The following is a 19,665-nucleotide window of genomic DNA, read 5'->3' on the forward strand; positions in this document are numbered from 1 at the left end:
GCACCTTCAATTGACTCTTTCAAGAGAAGACTGGACACTCACAGAAGCATACTAGAAAAGGAATAACATAGGCCGTAGGCCTTCTGTCCTTACTACACAAATCTGAATCTGAATCTGTAGGTCGTTCAAGTGCGAGGGCTATTTAGAATAGCTTAACTCCAACCTGTTGTTTTGAAGGTTATTGCTTTAATTGTCGGTTGAATCAATATCCTTAATTGGACGATTATAGTCAGCTGGATACTAATTAAGCTAAGCATTTGTACTCGTCCTATTGGAGGACTGACCGATTTTTACACTACAGACTTAACGACCTTTCTGTCATTTGTCAGACGTCATCTTTTGCTGTACGTTTTCCGGTTAGAACTCAGTTTTTGTGAGAGTGCTTTTTAAGATATGACTGATGCAATTTGTTTGGTTATGACGTCCAGATCGCTGAAATCTTAATAGGAAAACTTAGGCTGCCAATCACTAGCACGCGTCAGTCCAGTCCAGACCCAGCGTCCGGAAAGCAAACATACCAGACATCATGCACTCAGCATCGTTAATAGATTGGACAATATACCCAGAGTTCTCCATTGAAACGGCCTGGGACGCATTTCGAAATTCATACTTAAAAGTTACTACACCTCACATCCCTTGCACTATACCGAAGGGGCCGAAAAACTCACCACCATGGTTCAGTAGGGAGGTCCGTATCCTTCTCCGTAAGAAAAGGAAAATGTGGGATAGATTTAGGTTACTGGGGACTGATGAGTCGAAATCTCAGTATCAAAAGGCTCCGAATACTTGTGCCTCGACCCTTCGTAAGTCTAGAAAATTGTACGAAGGAAAACTTGTTAAGGAATCCATATATTTTCCTAAACGCTTGTATTCCTTTATAAACCAAAGGACAAGGAGAAAAGGAAATATTCCTGCTCTATGGGGAGACAGTACTGCTTCATCATTAGTGGAAGACGACTTTGGTAAGGCTCAAGTGTTCTCGAACTACTTTAGCTAGGGAGCTCTGGATTAATGCGCTAGACAATGGAAACTCAGTGGATGTTGTCTACATAGACTTCAGTAAGGCTTTTGACAAGGTGCCAACTAACAGACTGCTATTGAAGTTGGCAAACCTTGGTATTGCCGGACCTCTTTTAAAATGGATTAAGGATTTCCTAGTAGGTCGTAGGCAAAAAGTAAGAATAAATTCCAAGTGCTCCATCTGGAGACCAGTACTTAGTGGAGTACCCCAAGGTTCCGTCCTAGGTCCTTTACTTTTTATAATGTACGTTAATGATCTTACAAGTATAGTACAGTCTCCAATGTTATTATACGCTGACGATGTAAAAATTTGGCGAGTTATAACTGGAGACAAAGACGCATTTACTCTTCAGGCGGACTTAAATAATATGATAAACTGGTCTAAAGAGTGGCTAATGCCTATCAACTCGGAAAAGAGTGTCTACATGCACTTGGGGGATTCAAAGGTTAAAACGTACGACATAGGGGATGTGTCATTACCCATAGTCCGGTCTCATAAGGACCTAGGGGTGACAGTGAGCAATGATCTTAAGACGACGGCCCATTGCCGGGAGGTCGCAGTTAAGGGGTTTCGAACCCTCTGGGCTTTAAAAAGGACATTCACTAAGCTTGATACTACCCGGTTCACCACATTATACACATCCTTAGTGAGAACTAAGTTAGAGAACTGTGTTCAGGCTGCAAGCCCCTGTTTAAAAGGTGACTCAGACATACTAGACAAGGTACAGAGGGCAGCTACGCGTGAAATTCCGGAACTCCGGGGTTTATCATATAAAGAGCGGCTTGAAAAACTGAACCTCTTTACTCTGTCCTATCGCAGACTAAGGGGAGATCTAATATTGATGTACAGAATACTGAGAAATGATTTCGGACCTAACTTATTCTCTCTCTTCCTTCCCACTAGATCGGGACACCTCAGAGGACATAGCAGGCGAGTAGAAAAGCCAAGAACGAACAAAATACCCGTGGCATACAGGTTTTCACACCGAGTCATCAATACTTGGAACCTGCTGCCTGAAGCAGTGGTATCCGCACCTTCAATTGACTCTTTCAAGAGAAGACTGGACACTCACAGAAGCATACTAGAAAAGGAATAACATAGGCCGTAGGCCTTCTGTCCTTACTACACAAATCTGAATCTGAATCTGTAGGTCGTTCAAGTGCGAGGGCTATTTAGAATAGCTTAACTCCAACCTGTTGTTTTGAAGGTTATTGCTTTAATTGTCGGTTGAATCAATATCCTTAATTGGACGATTATAGTCAGCTGGATACTAATTAAGCTAAGCATTTGTACTCGTCCTATTGGAGGACTGACCGATTTTTACACTACAGACTTAACGACCTTTCTGTCATTTGTCAGACGTCATCTTTTGCTGTACGTTTTCCGGTTAGAACTCAGTTTTTTGTGAGAGTGCTTTTTAAGATATGACTGATGCAATTTGTTTGGTTATGACGTCCAGATCGCTGAAATCTTAATAGGAAAACTTAGGCTGCCAATCACTAGCACGCGTCAGTCCAGTCCAGACCCAGCGTCCGGAAAGCAAACATACCAGACATCATGCACTCAGCATCGTTAATAGATTGGACAATATACCCAGAGTTCTCCATTGAAACGGCCTGGGACGCATTTCGAAATTCATACTTAAAAGTTACTACACCTCACATCCCTTGCACTATACCGAAGGGGCCGAAAACTCACCACCATGGTTCAGTAGGGAGGTCCGTATCCTTCTCCGTAAGAAAAGGAAAATGTGGGATAGATTTAGGTTACTGGGGACTGATGAGTCGAAATCTCAGTATCAAAAGGCTCCGAATACTTGTGCCTCGACCCTTCGTAAGTCTAGAAAATTGTACGAAGGAAAACTTGTTAAGGAATCCATATATTTTCCTAAACGCTTGTATTCCTTTATAAACCAAAGGACAAGGAGAAAAGGAAATATTCCTGCTCTATGGGGAGACAGTACTGCTTCATCATTAGTGGAAGACGACTTTGGTAAGGCTCAAGTGTTCTCGAACTACTTTAGCTAGGGAGCTCTGGATTAATGCGCTAGACAATGGAAACTCAGTGGATGTTGTCTACATAGACTTCAGTAAGGCTTTTGACAAGGTGCCAACTAACAGACTGCTATTGAAGTTGGCAAACCTTGGTATTGCCGGACCTCTTTTAAAATGGATTAAGGATTTCCTAGTAGGTCGTAGGCAAAAAGTAAGAATAAATTCCAAGTGCTCCATCTGGAGATCAGTACTTAGTGGAGTACCCCAAGGTTCCGTCCTAGGTCCTTTACTTTTTATAATGTACGTTAATGATCTTACAAGTATAGTACAGTCTCCAATGTTATTATACGCTGACGATGTAAAAATTTGGCGAGTTATAACTGGAGACAAAGACGCATTTACTCTTCAGGCGGACTTAAATAATATGATAAACTGGTCTAAAGAGTGGCTAATGCCTATCAACTCGGAAAAGAGTGTCTACATGCACTTGGGGGATTCAAAGGTTAAAACGTACAACATAGGGGATGTGTCATTACCCATAGTCCGGTCTCATAAGGACCTAGGGGTGACAGTGAGCAATGATCTTAAGACGACGGCCCATTGCCGGGAGGTCGCAGTTAAGGGGTTTCGAACCCTCTGGGCTTTAAAAAGGACATTCACTAAGCTTGATACTACCCGGTTCACCACATTATACACATCCTTAGTGAGAACTAAGTTAGAGAACTGTGTTCAGGCTGCAAGCCCCTGTTTAAAAGGTGACTCAGACATACTAGACAAGGTACAGAGGGCAGCTACGCGTGCGATTCCGGAACTCCGGGGTTTATCATATAAAGAGCGGCTTGAAAAACTGAACCTCTTTACTCTGTCCTATCGCAGACTAATGGGAGATCTTGTTGATGTCACAGGTATTCAGTGTTTCACAACGCTTCTACCAGTAACACCTAATATGTTTCCTTCCCACCAAGAGAAATCAAAAGACAGAGTCGAGGAGATCGGAAGAGTATATTTGGCGATGACCAATATATCGGGATTCTCTGATCTAATCTGGCTAGCGATTGCGGTTGATGTTGAGCACGGCGTTACCACACGTGATCTGGTGCAGATGCCTGACCGAGCGCCTTCAGCTAGATGAGTCCACTAAAACATATGGTCAGCATCCAATGTCGAAAACTTAGTGCTATTTATTTTGGGGATTTATTTACCGCTACAGATCACTCCCCCTAGTGGGGCAGTGACGACCCTAAGACGTGGCCAGCCAGAAGTTTAAACCCAACGATTTTGTCGTTGGTAAACACTCTTCTGATAGCTTACTAAATTTAGCAGCGTCTGGTCGTCTTTCCTTACTATATGGGACGGAGGTACAACATAGTAAAAAGAAAATGTACAATGAAAATTTCGGATCCTCATAAACGTCATCGTTCTTTTCCAGCCGTCCTGGAAAAGAAAAAAGAAAATGTAAGTGCATGTCGAAATACACTCGTATGTGCGTAAAAACACAATGTCGGCGGAAAAAAATGGAAAATAAACTCATGAACACGTAATAGCATTAAAAAAATTGTTTTTTTGTTTTGTTTTTTTTAAATAGAAATAAAAATATATAAGCATATTAAAATTGTTTTTTTAAAAATAATATAAAATGTCGAGAAGTGCCTTACGTGCAATAGTCGTTTAAATGTTCTGGAAATCTCACCCTTCTTCCAGAACGCGTCGTTTTAAGTTTATTTTCGGATACTGTCGAGGTATCATCGTGTGTGTTGGTTGTTCGATGAGGTATTGTAAGTGTCGGAGTCGTGTCGTTCGATTGTACCGAAGGAAAATCGACGTGGATAGGGTTTCCTTCTAAATACGCTGCTTTTAAGCGATCGATGCTGATGCTATCGTTTGTTCCGTTCTTATCGACTATATAGTACTTAGATTCACGTTGAAGAACTTTGAAAGGTCCTTCGTATGCTGATTCGAATGGTCGTCGATGCGAGTCTCGACGAACGAAAACGTGTGTACTATATCGTAAGTCAGGTTGAACGAAAACATCAGTTGATTGAGGTCGAGTGGAAGCAGGTTTAACTGAACGCATTGCGTTTGTAAGCCTGTTCGTGTAGGAGGTTAGATCCATGTTCATCGAAGAGCACGAAGGATCCACGAATTCTCCTGGAAGTCGAAGTGTCGTTCCATAAACGAGTTGAGCCGCAGTATATCCAATGTCAGCTTTCACTGCATTGCGGATACCTAGTAAGACGAGTGGAAGAGCGTCGGTCCATTGTGAAACGTTTGCAGCTGATAGCGAAGCTTTCAGTTGTCGGTGAAAACGTTCTACCAACCCGTTTGCTTGGGGATGGTAGGCGGTCGTTCGGAAGCGAGTGATTCCTAAAAGTGTGGTCAGACGACGGAAAAGATCAGATTCAAACTGACGTCCGCGGTCTGTAGTGATGGTTGAAGAGCAACCGAAGTTTGCTACCCATCGTTCGACGAAGGTGCGGGCCACTGTTTCAGCAGTGATGTCCTTAATAGGTACTGCTTCTGGCCATCGAGTGAAACGGTCAACGCAGGTTAAGAGATAAGAGTATCCATTTGAATCTGGTAAAGGTCCTACCAAATCCAGATGAACATGGTCGAAACGGGCATCGGGAGTTTTAAACGAGCCTAAGGGACATTTATTGTGTCTGATAACCTTAGATTTTTGGCAGCTTACACAGGAGCGTGCCCACTCCCTCACGTCTTTATTCATTCCAGGCCAGCAAAACCTTTCTGCTATAAGCTTGATGGTTGCACGAACACCTGGATGCGAAAGTTTGTGCAATGTGTTGAAGACATTGCGTCGATAATGTTTCGGCACGATTGGGCGATCCCTACCTGTAGATGTGTCACAAAGTAAGGTTTCTTTACCTGTTCCCATCTGTTTGATGCGTAGTTTAAGGGTTGTAGACGATAACTCGTGCTGAAGATCACTGTCTTCTTTTTGAAGCTCGGCGAGTTTAAGAAGGTCGATTCCTTGGAAACTGTTCAAGGAAGTTATACGAGATAAAGCGTCTGCAACTACATTGTTTGCTCCAGAGATGTGTTGAATATCTGAAGTAAACTGCGAAATGTAGTCCAGTTGTCGAGACTCACGGGGAGAGTACTTGTCAGAAGGAGAGCTTAACGAGAAAGTGAGCGGTTTATGGTCCGTGAAAAGAGTGAATTCACGACCTTCGATGTAGTGTTGGAAATGCCGTACAGCACAATACATAGCTAGGAGTTCCCTACCGAATGTGCTGTACCTCGATTCGGTGTCTAGCAACCTTCTAGAGAAAAATGCCAAGGGTTGCCAGGAGTTGTTAACCCATTGTTGTAAGACTCCTCCGATTGCTGAGTCGGATGCGTCTACTGCGATGCTAATGGGTGCTCGGGTGTCCTGATGTGCGAGCATTGTTGCTTTAGCAATCAGTTCCTTAACTGTAGAGAATGCTTTTCGTGCGGTGTCGTCCAAATTAATGGATTTCGCATTTCCACGAAGTTGGTCGGTCAGAGGTTTCATAAGTAATGCGCATTTGGGTATGAAACGTCTATAGAAACTTACCAGGCCGTTGAACGTGCGTAATTGCTTGACGGTGGTCGGTTCTGGGTAATCCAGAATGGCCGCCACTTTGGTCCTAAGAGGTCGAATGCCTTGAGCATCGATAGTGTGTCCCAGAAAGTCTAACGAGTCGGTTCCGAATTGGCATTTCTGAACGTTTACAGTAATGCCATGTTTTTGAAGTCGTTCGAAAACAAGATCCAGATGCTTGAGATGTGTTTCTCTGTCCGGACTTGCGATTAGACAGTCATCAACATACGCGTGTACGAAGTTGAGACCTCGAAAAACGTCGTCTATGAATCTTTGGAATGTTTGAGCAGCATTCCTTAGACCGAAAGGCATTCGCAAAAATTCATAGAGTCCGAAAGGAGTTATGATAGCTGTTTTCGGTATGTCGTCAGTAGCCATAGGGATTTGGTTATACGCTTTAACCAAGTCGATTTTCGAAAAGACAGTTGTACCTTTCAAGGTAGCTGTCAAATCGTGAATGTGAGGCAACGGGTAACGATCGGGAATGGTTTTCGCGTTCAATCGCCGATAGTCACCAGTTGGACGCCAATCGTTGCTGTCCTTTTTAGGGACCATGTGCAACGGAGATGCATATGGGCTACTTGACGGTCGTATGATTCCTAAGTCCATCATGTGATCGAATTCGTTTTTCGCTAACCTTAGCTTTTCAGGAGCTAGTCGTCGTGCTTTAGAGAATACAGGTGGTCCTGTAGTCGTGATGTGATGTGTAACATTGCTGGTTACACACGGTAATCTCGGTTGCGTTTGTTGTATCCCAGGGTACTTATCGAGTAGTGGTTGATAGAGTGGGTCTATCATATGTTTAACTGTGACTGGGGATACTCTACAACCAGTAAAAGAAGTTACGCAAACGGACAAATTAGTGTTCCCGTCTACTAGCCTCCGTTTGCGCGTATCGATGATCAGATTGTGGTGTTGTAGAAGGTCCATACCAATGATTGGCATAGAAACATCTGCAACAACGAAAATCCAGTGAATGGGTTTGCGTAAACCCACGTTAAGGTAAACGTACCTTTTGCCATATGTAGCGATCGGTTTTCCGTTTGCCGCCTGTAAGTTTAGGGTCGATTCGTGAAGCCGGTCGTTAGGATTTGCTGGGAGGACGCTAACTTCTGCGCCAGTGTCGACGAGGTAGCGAACTCTCGTTGTCACATCTGTGACGAATAACAGACGGCTTTGTTCGCCGGCTACGGTTGCCGTTAACGCGTGCCGGCCTGGAAGTTTCCCGAATTGTTTCTCGAATCAGTCGGTTTCGTGTTGGGAAAATTGCAGGGTTTTCTGCAATTTCTGGAAAGCTTTCCATACTGGTTATGATACCAGCACCAGTCGGGGTTATCTGTCTCTCGTGGTCTAGAGACAGATCGCTCACGAGAAATGCTTCTACGTGGTGTGCGCGATCTCTTACGGTCGGTACGAAGACTAAGATAACGCGTGAGTGTGTGACATAAGTCGGTTATATCATTCTGAGTCGTGTGAGGCTTTTCTTTGACTGAAAATACCTCGGTAGTAGGTTTCGTAATTTCTAGAATGCGGTCGGCAGATGCAGCTAGCTCGTCTAAGCCGTTGTTCTGGAACGAGACCAGAACTGCTTGCACCTGTTGGGGAAGTTTTGACAAGAAGAGTTGTTTGAATAGACCTTCGTCGAAAGTTCTTAGGCCTATAACCTCTCTCATCCGTTGCAACATGTCCGTCGCAGAACCGTGTTGCAGGTCGATGTTATTGAAGAGTTGATCTAACCTTTGTCGATCGGTTAGATCTCCTCGTTTAAGAATCGAGCGTTTTAAGATTTCGTAAGGATCGGAAACATCACTAGTAAACATACTAGGTGTTACGTACCTGTTGAATTCGCGCGGTAGTGCCTTGACTACTGCGAGGAATTGTGCACGTGTGTCGATCACGCCGTGCTCGGAAAAGTCGGCTTCTGCGTAGCAAAACCAGGCTTCGATGTTGTCGGGCCAGAAAGGCATCAGTTGAAACGAAGGTGGGGACAAAGTCTTAAGCTTGAGTACTTTAGGTGTCTGTTCAGTCATGATGAAATATAAAGTACGATAATGAACGAGGGGAAAATATATATATATATATCCAAGAAAAAACACGAAAAAAAATCACAATGTTTAAAAAAAAATAAAAAATAAGGCAATGATATATAAAAATCCCAAAAAGGAACAGACTCACAGTTGCAATAAGGTGTACCAGATCACGACGGTCTCACCAATGTTGATGTCACAGGTATTCAGTGTTTCACAACGCTTCTACCAGTAACACCTAATATGTTTCCTTCCCACCAAGAGAAATCAAAAGACAGAGTCGAGGAGATCGGAAGAGTATATTTGGCGATGACCAATATATCGGGATTCTCTGATCTAATCTGGCTAGCGATTGCGGTTGATGTTGAGCACGGCGTTACCACACGTGATCTGGTGCAGATGCCTGACCGAGCGCCTTCAGCTAGATGAGTCCACTAAAACATATGGTCAGCATCCAATGTCGAAAACTTAGTGCTATTTATTTTGGGGATTTATTTACCGCTACAATCTAATATTGATGTACAGAATACTGAGAAATGATTTCGGACCTAACTTATTCTCTCTCTTCCTTCCCACTAGATCGGGACACCTCAGAGGACATAGCAGGCGAGTAGAAAAGCCAAGAACGAACAAAATACCCGTGGCATACAGGTTTTCACACCGAATCATCAAATTGAAAAATCTTGACCGCGCTTTTCGAACGGGAAGTTTAGTCCTAACGTGATTTGCATTTATCAAACTTTTGCTGTGTTCTTACGCAACAAAAGTACCATTTCAGTTCTAAAGAATCTATCCTGAGCTATACGTTCGGTAGATTACTTTTTTTTTTTGAGTTTCACTATATTTAATAGTTACCTGTGGTTTTGCCTCAGCTTACTATTCGGTTTTTTTTTGTTTTTCACGTATAGACTAGTTTCAGTTTATATCACTCGTTTTGTCCATTTTTGTCCGTTTTCAGTGTGCTTTTTAGTGTTTTTTTTAAAAGGTCCTAGGCTCTTGCAAGCATCTATAACATAATTTGCTTCAACACCGTCATGAAAAACTCATGCAAACGTCCGGGATGCCGTTTTGCTGTCACAACTGGCATGCAGTGCGACAACTGCAAAGGTTGGTTCCACGAAACATGCACAGATCTGACAGCAACTTCTTACAACAGACTCAGCAAGTCAGAGCAAAAGTGGGTGTGTGTCACGTGCAACACAGACTCCGTAGTCTTGCTGAGTAACATCATTGTCCTACTGACAAGTCTTCGGAACAAGTTGTCAGTTAACTTGGAATACGATAGTAAAAAAACTGATATACAAACAAGAGAGTGCAACGGACTCAAAAACAGGGATATCGATAGGTATTCCATCGATGGAGCATCCATCCACACTAACGACGACGTGTCGAGGCTCAGTACCATCATTACGTCGACGGTACTGAACTCCCTAGGCAAACTCGGGTCTCCCAGCTCAGGGTCCCCGAACACAACAGTGGTTGCCAAAAACCCTGCATGTGATTCGACCCACGTTAAGAGAGCCCAAAAGAACCAGGCATCACCGCCTAAGCCGAGCAACCCAAGAGTTGCTGCACGGAAAATAACTGGTAATTTAGTCGCACAGTCTACCCCCAAGACTGTTCGTCCGGTCAATAAAGAGCCCATGATTCATAAACGCACACTGACCTCCAAACAACAAGTTACTAAACCTGAACCCATCGTGAAACCTGGTAAATTAACAACAGTTCGTGACGATTCTCTCATTATCATGAACCTCGTTGACAAGCCTGATCTTCCTCTCAGTCTGCAGGACAAAAACGACAGGATGCTCTGGGGTGAATTGAACAAGAAGCTCGAACTTCCTAGAATAGAGCCTTTGACGGTCACCCGGCTCACTCGAGGAAAGGATTCTAAGCATCTAAATCACCCGAGGCTTCTCCGAGTAACACTTAAGGCTGCTACCGACGTAGAGGACGTCTTGCTAGCAAGCCACTTGCTGAAATCAGATGGTAACGTAAGAATACTGCCCGACATACCGTACTCTGAGCGCAGTATCATACGAAACGTCCCTAAAGAATCTCGTGAGAAGTTTTTCCGCGGAAGAAACATAATTGTCCAAGGTATACCGGAAAATGCAGACCCTACTCAATCAAATTCTGACATCAGGGAATGGAAATTCATCAAACAGTCCTTGAGGCTCAAACACATACTGACTCAGCATGTGACGAGACTAGCCAAGAAGGACGGTGATCTTAGACCCCGTCTAATGAAGATAACCTTCCCATCTTCCCACATGGCGGCTGCAGTTCTGGAAGCATTTCGTGCTAATAGACGTCGATTGCCACCTGGAATCCACATGCACCCGGATAGGCCATACGAAGTTTGGACCAAGAACAAAGACAAGTTGGAGCTGACCATTCCACTTGTGGACTGTCTAAACGATAAAAAAAACGTGTAAAGGACAGGGCCTACCACCTCGGCAAACCTCACATAGGTGGGCTACCTGTCCATTCACATAAGGTTCATACAGAAAAACAGGACGAAGCTCACGCGTTCCAAATTGAAAGCATAAACTGCTTATATATGAACGCCGCGAGTCTACCAAACAAACTGGATGAACTACGTGAACTAAGCAACGCTAATAAGGCCCATCTGATAGGAATATCTGAAACATGGATATCTTCTCAGTTCTCGGACCAAGAGTTAGCATTGCCTGGGATGACTTTGTTCCGCAACGACAGAAAAACAGGAATTGGGGGCGGAGTAGCCATATACATAAACTCTTGCTTGGAGGTGCACCAGGTTCACAACCTCGAGTTTAACAATCTTGAGGAATCCATATGGTGCTCTGTAAGATTGTCTAGTACTTCCAGGTGTCTAGTCGGAGTCATTTACAGGAAGCCAACTGCCGACACCGAGTACGATAGTCGTATGCTGGAAGGACTATCCCGCTCTATCCGTCTCGGTTTCACACACATCCTGATTCTAGGGGACTTTAATCTCCCTAGAGTCAACTTCGCGGAACACACGTACACTGGAGGCGACAACTCAATTGAAGCTCGGTTCTTCAACCTCATCGATGACTTGGGCTTATATGAAAATGTGAGGTCGGCAACTCGTTGGAGAAACAGTCAGACACCATCGCGCTTAGACTGTGTATTCACTAACAAAGAATTCCTAGTCGACAACCTCTCAATCCTGGCTCCTCTGGGAAAAAGCGATCATGCCGTCATAGCCTTCAGTTTTGTCATCAAAACTAAGCTAAGGTATCCCAACAATAATTTGCGTTGGAATTTTAAACGGCTGAATGTGCCAGCTCTACATGACTATCTACAACAGGTGGTTTGGGATGTTCACCCTCAAATCGATGTGGATGGTCATTGGGACTTCTTACTGCACACGCTCTTATGTGCTACAGACCATTCAGTTCCTCAAACGGTTCCCAAAAGCTTCAAGCCACCTACAGTAATCAAGAACCGTACCCTTCGCCTCCTAAGCCGCAAACGGCACTGTTGGGCGGAATACAAACGAACTAATAACGATGGAGCGTATAGGCAATACAAACATATCAGGAACACATGCACGAAGGCTATAAGAGAAGACAGGCTTCAGTACCAAACAAAGCTTATGGACAAATTCGCCTCTAACCCTAGAAGCCTATTCCGTTATGCAGCCTCTCTTCGTCAAGCCAAAACAGGAGTTTCTCAACTGCTAGGTCTTAACGGCCCGACCAACAACGATGGCGACGCCGCTAACCTTCTGGCGGCCCATTACTCTCAAACATTTCAACCGGCTGACATCAACTTTATTGACGACAGTCTCATCTCCAACTCCACAGGACTTTCTGAAGTGGACCTAAGCGCTGACTTGGTGTTCCGGAAATTGCAGCACTTAAGACTTGACACTTCTCCTGGCCCGGATATGGTTCATCCTGCCATACTGAGGGAGGCAGCCTCAATCCTGGCAACGCCGCTTAGCGTGATGTTTTCACACTCGCTTAGCCGAGGCAAATTACCGGAAAACTGGAAGTTGGCTCACATCACACCAATTTTCAAAGGTGGTCGACGCAATGAACCTTCAAGTTATCGGCCGGTGGCTCTTCTGTCATTACCTTCAAAACTCATGGAGTCCCTGATATGCGACGGTCTAAATGACTATCTACTGTCCTTAAATTTCTTCTCACCCCAACAGCATGGTTTCAGGAAGGGTTACTCTTGTATAACCAACCTGCTGACTGCGGTTGACAGATGGACAAGCATCCTCGATTGCAAGGGAAAGGTTGATGTCATTTACCTTGATTTCTCAAAAGCTTTTGATAAGGTTAACCACTTGTGTCTTATCAACAAGCTCAAACGACTAGGTATCAAACCACCTCTAATCGATTGGCTTACTTCATACCTAAAAATCGACACTTTAAGGTTAGGGTTAATTTCACTTTATCTCAGGCTATGGAATGTCCTAGTGGGGTCCCCCAGGGCTCAGTACTAGGGCCTCTTCTCTTCTTGATCTACATAAATGATCTTCCTCAACAGGTAACGTCAGACTTACTACTTTTTGCCGACGACGTGAAACTTTGGAGAGAGATACGCAACCAAGACGATACACAGGCACTTCAGGAGGATCTGACGCGACTTCAAAGTTGGGCAGACGATAACGGACTTACCTTTAACACTTCAAAGTGTAAAGTAGTCCATCTGCGACATGTCGCAAACTACAGTTACAACTTAGGAAACTCCTCTCTAGTAGTATCCCAAGTCGAAAAGATTTAGGAGTCCTGGTGCCCCATGACTTAAAGTCTTACGCTAACTGTGACAAAAATGCCTTCCGAGCAAACCTTGCACTGGTAACGTTGAAGCGCATTTTTGGACAGTTTGACGGACGAACTTTCCATACAATCTTCAATAGTTTCATCCGTCCCCATTTAGAGTACGGAAACATAGTACTCCCCCCCCTCACTCCATAAGGACAAGGTCACTTTGGAGCGTATCCAACGGCGAGCTACGAAATCAGTTCGAGGACTCAAATCTAAGCCTTACGAAGAACGCCTCCGTTCACTAGACCTTTACCCACTAGAATATAGGCGTCTTAGAGGTGATTTACTAATGGCTTATAGTATTCTTAACACTTCTGGACATCCTCTTAAACACCTACTTAAGCTTAGTTCGAATAATAATCTAAGGGGTAACACCCAGAAACTGGAAACACAACATAGCAAGACGGAATGTAGACACAACTTCTACTCCTTAAGAGTTGTCAAAAGCTGGAATTCGCTGCCGGCCGAGCTAGTCCAAGCGACTTCTCAGGAGTCCTTCAAGAGGCAACTTGACCTATTCTTAAGGACCAAGGACAGCATCACATTATGATTTACCAATTTCTTTTCCTTTTTATTGTTAACATACCTAGGTTCCTGCCTGGAGGATTTGGTGATCCCCTGCTACTAGACACGGAAGCCTGTTAAGCGAAAGCTTCTTCTATTCCGTCCACAACCATTTGAACCATTTGAACTTGGAACCTGCTGCCTGAAGCAGTGGTATCCGCACCTTCAATTGACTCTTTCAAGAGAAGACTGGACACTCACAGAAGCATACTAGAAAAGGAATAACATAGGCCGTAGGCCTTCTGTCCTTACTACACAAATCTGAATCTGAATCTGTAGGTCGTTCAAGTGCGAGGGCTATTTAGAATAGCTTAACTCCAACCTGTTGTTTTGAAGGTTATTGCTTTAATTGTCGGTTGAATCAATATCCTTAATTGGACGATTATAGTCAGCTGGATACTAATTAAGCTAAGCATTTGTACTCGTCCTATTGGAGGACTGACCGATTTTTACACTACAGACTTAACGACCTTTCTGTCATTTGTCAGACGTCATCTTTTGCTGTACGTTTTCCGGTTAGAACTCAGTTTTTTGTGAGAGTGCTTTTTAAGATATGACTGATGCAATTTGTTTGGTTATGACGTCCAGATCGCTGAAATCTTAATAGAAAAACTTAGGCTGCCAATCACTAGCACGCGTCAGTCCAGTCCAGACCCAGCGTCCGGAAAGCAAACATACCAGACATCATGCACTCAGCATCGTTAATAGATTGGACAATATACCCAGAGTTCTCCATTGAAACGGCCTGGGACGCATTTCGAAATTCATACTTAAAAGTTACTACACCTCACATCCCTTGCACTATACCGAAGGGGCCGAAAAACTCACCACCATGGTTCAGTAGGGAGGTCCGTATCCTTCTCCGTAAGAAAAGGAAAATGTGGGATAGATTTAGGTTACTGGGGACTGATGAGTCGAAATCTCAGTATCAAAAGGCTCCGAATACTTGTGCCTCGACCCTTCGTAAGTCTAGAAAATTGTACGAAGGAAAACTTGTTAAGGAATCCATATATTTTCCTAAACGCTTGTATTCCTTTATAAACCAAAGGACAAGGAGAAAAGGAAATATTCCTGCTCTATGGGGAGACAGTACTGCTTCATCATTAGTGGAAGACGACTTTGGTAAGGCTCAAGTGTTCTCGAACTACTTTAGCTAGGGAGCTCTGGATTAATGCGCTAGACAATGGAAACTCAGTGGATGTTGTCTACATAGACTTCAGTAAGGCTTTTGACAAGGTGCCAACTAACAGACTGCTATTGAAGTTGGCAAACCTTGGTATTGCCGGACCTCTTTTAAAATGGATTAAGGATTTCCTAGTAGGTCGTAGGCAAAAAGTAAGAATAAATTCCAAGTGCTCCATCTGGAGACCAGTACTTAGTGGAGTACCCCAAGGTTCCGTCCTAGGTCCTTTACTTTTTATAATGTACGTTAATGATCTTACAAGTATAGTACAGTCTCCAATGTTATTATACGCTGACGATGTAAAAATTTGGCGAGTTATAACTGGAGACAAAGACGCATTTACTCTTCAGGCGGACTTAAATAATATGATAAACTGGTCTAAAGAGTGGCTAATGCCTATCAACTCGGAAAAGAGTGTCTACATGCACTTGGGGGATTCAAAGGTTAAAACGTACAACATAGGGGATGTGTCATTACCCATAGTCCGGTCTCATAAGGACCTAGGGGTGACAGTGAGCAATGATCTTAAGACGACGGCCCATTGCCGGGAGGTCGCAGTTAAGGGGTTTCGAACCCTCTGGGCTTTAAAAGGACATTCACTAAGCTTGATACTACCATGTTCACCACATTATACACATCCTTAGTGAGAACTAAGTTAGAGAACTGTGTTCAGGCTGCAAGCCCCTGTTTAAAAGGTGACTCAGACATACTAGAAAAGGTACAGAGGGCAGCTACGCGTGAAATTCCGGAACTCCGGGGTTTATCATATAAAGAGCGGCTTGAAAACTGAACCTCTTTACTCTGTCCTATCGCAGACTAAGGGGAGATCTAATATTGATGTACAGAATACTGAGAAATGATTTCGGACCTAACTTATTCTCTCTCTTCCTTCCCACTAGATCGGGACACCCCAGAGGACATAGCAGGCGAGTAGAAAAGCCAAGAACGAACAAAATACCCGTGGCATACAGGTTTTCACACCGAGTCATCAATACTTGGAACCTGCTGCCTGAAGCAGTGGTATCCGCACCTTCAATTGACTCTTTCAAGAGAAGACTGGATACTCACAGAAGCATACTAGAAAAGGAATAACATAGGCCGTAGGCCTTCTGTCCTTACTACACAAATCTGAATCTGTATATACCATAGAAGCGCCCTTCCGTTCAACGTATACAGATCCCCCATACATGCACTGGATAGCGTAACGATTAGAGAACTCGATGTCTTCGGTCTGCTAAATAAGCTTGACATAGGTAAATCCTCGGGGCCCGATGGATTACATCCTAGGCTACTGATGGAACTATCTAACTTCGTTCCAAGTCCTTTAAGTACATGCTTTAACCTATCCGTTACGCAGGGTCGTTTACCGAAAGACTGGAAAAACGCCATAGTAAGTCCTGTCTTCAAAACAGGTACGAAACACAAACCTGAGAACTACCGCCCCGTTAGCCTAACTAGTGTGGTTGTTAAAATCTTAGAAAAGATTATTTGGAAGGAGCTGTTTAAGTATCTCGATAGAAACCGGATCCTCTCGGAGAAGCAGCACGGCTTCAGAATAGGTTATTCTTGTCTCACTAACTTATTAGTGGCTCGTGAAAGCTGGTGCGCTCTTAAGGATCAAAAGCTACCTTCATTGATTTCAGTAAAGCTTTAATGCTCAAGTAGGTAAACTAAGCGATAGGGAAAGACACCTGGGTGGATCTTATAGTGTCGTGGCTCAAGGAACATATCATGGCGACCGTCTGTTGCAGCTATGCTCAGATAACCGCCTGTTTCTTGCAAATACTGACTTTAAGCATAAGGAAAAACATCTTTTAACATGGAGGCCCCCTAATTCGTCCCAACGTTGGACCCAAATAGATCACATCGCTATCAGCCACCGCTGGAGGGGCTCTATAGAAGACTGTCGCTCATTCTGGAGCACATGCTTAGATTCAGATCATGCTCTAGTACGAGCGCGTATCTGTCTGCGTCTTACAGGACGTAGGAAAGACGCTGCAAGGAAACCTTCTAGGGCCCTACTTAATGATAGTCAAGCTAAGAGTATATTTCAGGAACAACTAGGAAAACAGTTAGGCAGCCATGTATGTGATGCCCACCCCTAGGCAGCATGGAATGATATCCGAAAAGCTGTGGAAACAGCAGTGATATCTGCTAGTACGGTAACCCGTAAAGTTAGGGAGCAACACTGGATCTCAACAGCATCTATCTCACTGATAGATGCTCGGAAACTCATTCCACCTGGCTCTGAACGTAATGAAGAGCGGAGTCAGCTTAAGCGCAAGCTGACATTTCTCTTTTTTTGTATTCGTTACTGTGTTTTTTTTGTTGCGTAAGCAACTTGTTGAAATAACCTGTGCTGAGAATTCTATATTGTACCAAAACTATAATATTGAATAAAGCCATTAATAATAATAATAACAGTGGTGGGTAGCGAAAGCAAGAGAGATGGGAAAGGAGCGGGAATAGGTAATAGCAGACAATTGTTCAGACTTGTTAAGGAAACCGACTGTTAGCGAAACTCTCTCAGAGAAAGATGGACATATTATACATTCTCAATCCAGGAGATTGGATCGATGGGCAGAACACTTTAGGGATCAGTTCAACTGGCCTTCAGCCACACTTCGGTTTCCCACGATCTCCAGTCAACCTGAATGGCAAGTTAATGTAGGTCCTCCGTCTCTTTACGAAGTTGAAAAAGCCATAGGAAATCTGAAGCAAGGGAGAGCAGCAGGCCCTGACAGGTTTACTCCTGAAATTTTTAAGGATGGTGGTTCAGTATTAGCAGTGAGATTAACTGAGGTCTTAGGTAGAATTTGGGAACTGGACGTAATCCCATCTGATTGGTCTCAATCACTGATTGTGCCAGTTTTTAAGAAAGGACAAAAGTCCTCTTGTGACAATCACAGAGGAATCAGTTTGACTAATATAGTGTCTAAAACATTAGCTTCAATAATACTTGGACGCCTAACCAAAGCTCATGAAGAGCAGACTAGAGAAAATCAGGCTGGTTTTCGACCTGGACGTGGTTGTATAGATCAGATATTCACACTACGTCAGGTTCTAGAACACAGACACACGTCCAGACGCCCCACAATCGTAGTATTTCTCGACATTAAGGCGGCATTCGACTCTGTTGATCGTAAGGTTCTATGGCAGTTTGTCACTGAAAGGAGTACCAAAGAAGTACATTAACCTTATACAGGCTCTCTACTCGAACACAACTGGTAGAGTGAGAGCTTATGGCGAACTGTCATCAGAATTGATTACCTCAAGTGGTGTTCGTCAGGGCTGTCCACTCTCTCCATTCTTGTTCAACTTTGTCATTGACGCACTTTTAGAGATAACACTTTCCTTGTCTAGATTTCCAGGGGTTGAACTTCTACCAGGAGGTTCACTTGTTGACTTAGAATATGCTGATGACATAGTCTTATTTGGCGAAGACGCTGACAAAATGCAGAGTCTTCTGACCACTCTAAGCAACAATGCAAGCATGTTCGCGATGCGATTCTCCCCCTCGAAATGCAAAATGTTGCTTCAGGATTGGGTTGCATTGACACCCGAACTAATGATAGGGAGTGAAGTATTTGAGCGTGTCGATCACCTCACTTATCTTGGAAGTCTCATCAGCCCTTGTGGTCTGGTGTGTGACGAAATCTCAGCACGGATACAGAAGGCTCGATTAGCTTTTGCCAACTTGCGTCATTTATGGCGTAGGCGAGCTATACGTCTATCAACCAAAGGTCGTGTTTACTGCGCAGCAGTTCCTTCCGTCCTACTTTATGGCAGTGAAACATGGCCGGTAGGAGTAGAGGATATTCGTAGGTTACTAGTATTTGATCATAGGTGTCTTCGAAATATTGCTCGTATATCCTGGGACCATCGAGTAAGTAAAGCAGTTGTTAGGAAACGGGTACTAGGTAAGGATGGCAAATCAATTGATGAAGTAGTGGAACTTCATCAGTTGAGATGACTGGGACACGTGTTACGTATGCCCAACGACCGACTTCCTCGACGTGCGATGTTCAGTCGTATAGGAATAGGTTGGAAGAAAGCTAGGGGCTGCCAGACCAAAACATGGCACAAGTCCATGAAGTCACTAACAAGTGAACTGAACCATGTTGGTAGGTGTAGACTACCTGGTTGGGATCCGCGAGACAATAGCAACCGATGGTTAGAGACCCTGAATGACATGGCTCAAAATCGTTTGCAATGGCGCAGGTGCATACACTTTGTGTTCTCCCAAATTTTGATCTCCTTATTCCTCCCTGTCTCTTTTTTTTCTCTTCCTAAATTTATTTCACTGTATTATACTATTTAAGTAACATCTCCAAAAACTAATCTTCCCGATTACTGCTTATACTCTTATTACCTCTACCACTACGGGATTTGAATCGACAACTGCATCTCTGTGCTAATGTGGTGTAGCAACTCGAACTGATGTACGTACGTACGAGGTTCTACGTTGTTACTGACTGACTTTGCAAAAGCTCCGGAAAG

This window comes from Schistosoma haematobium, chromosome 2, assembly GCF_000699445.3.
Source record: "Schistosoma haematobium chromosome 2, whole genome shotgun sequence".
Lineage (NCBI taxonomy): Eukaryota > Metazoa > Platyhelminthes > Trematoda > Strigeidida > Schistosomatidae > Schistosoma > Schistosoma haematobium.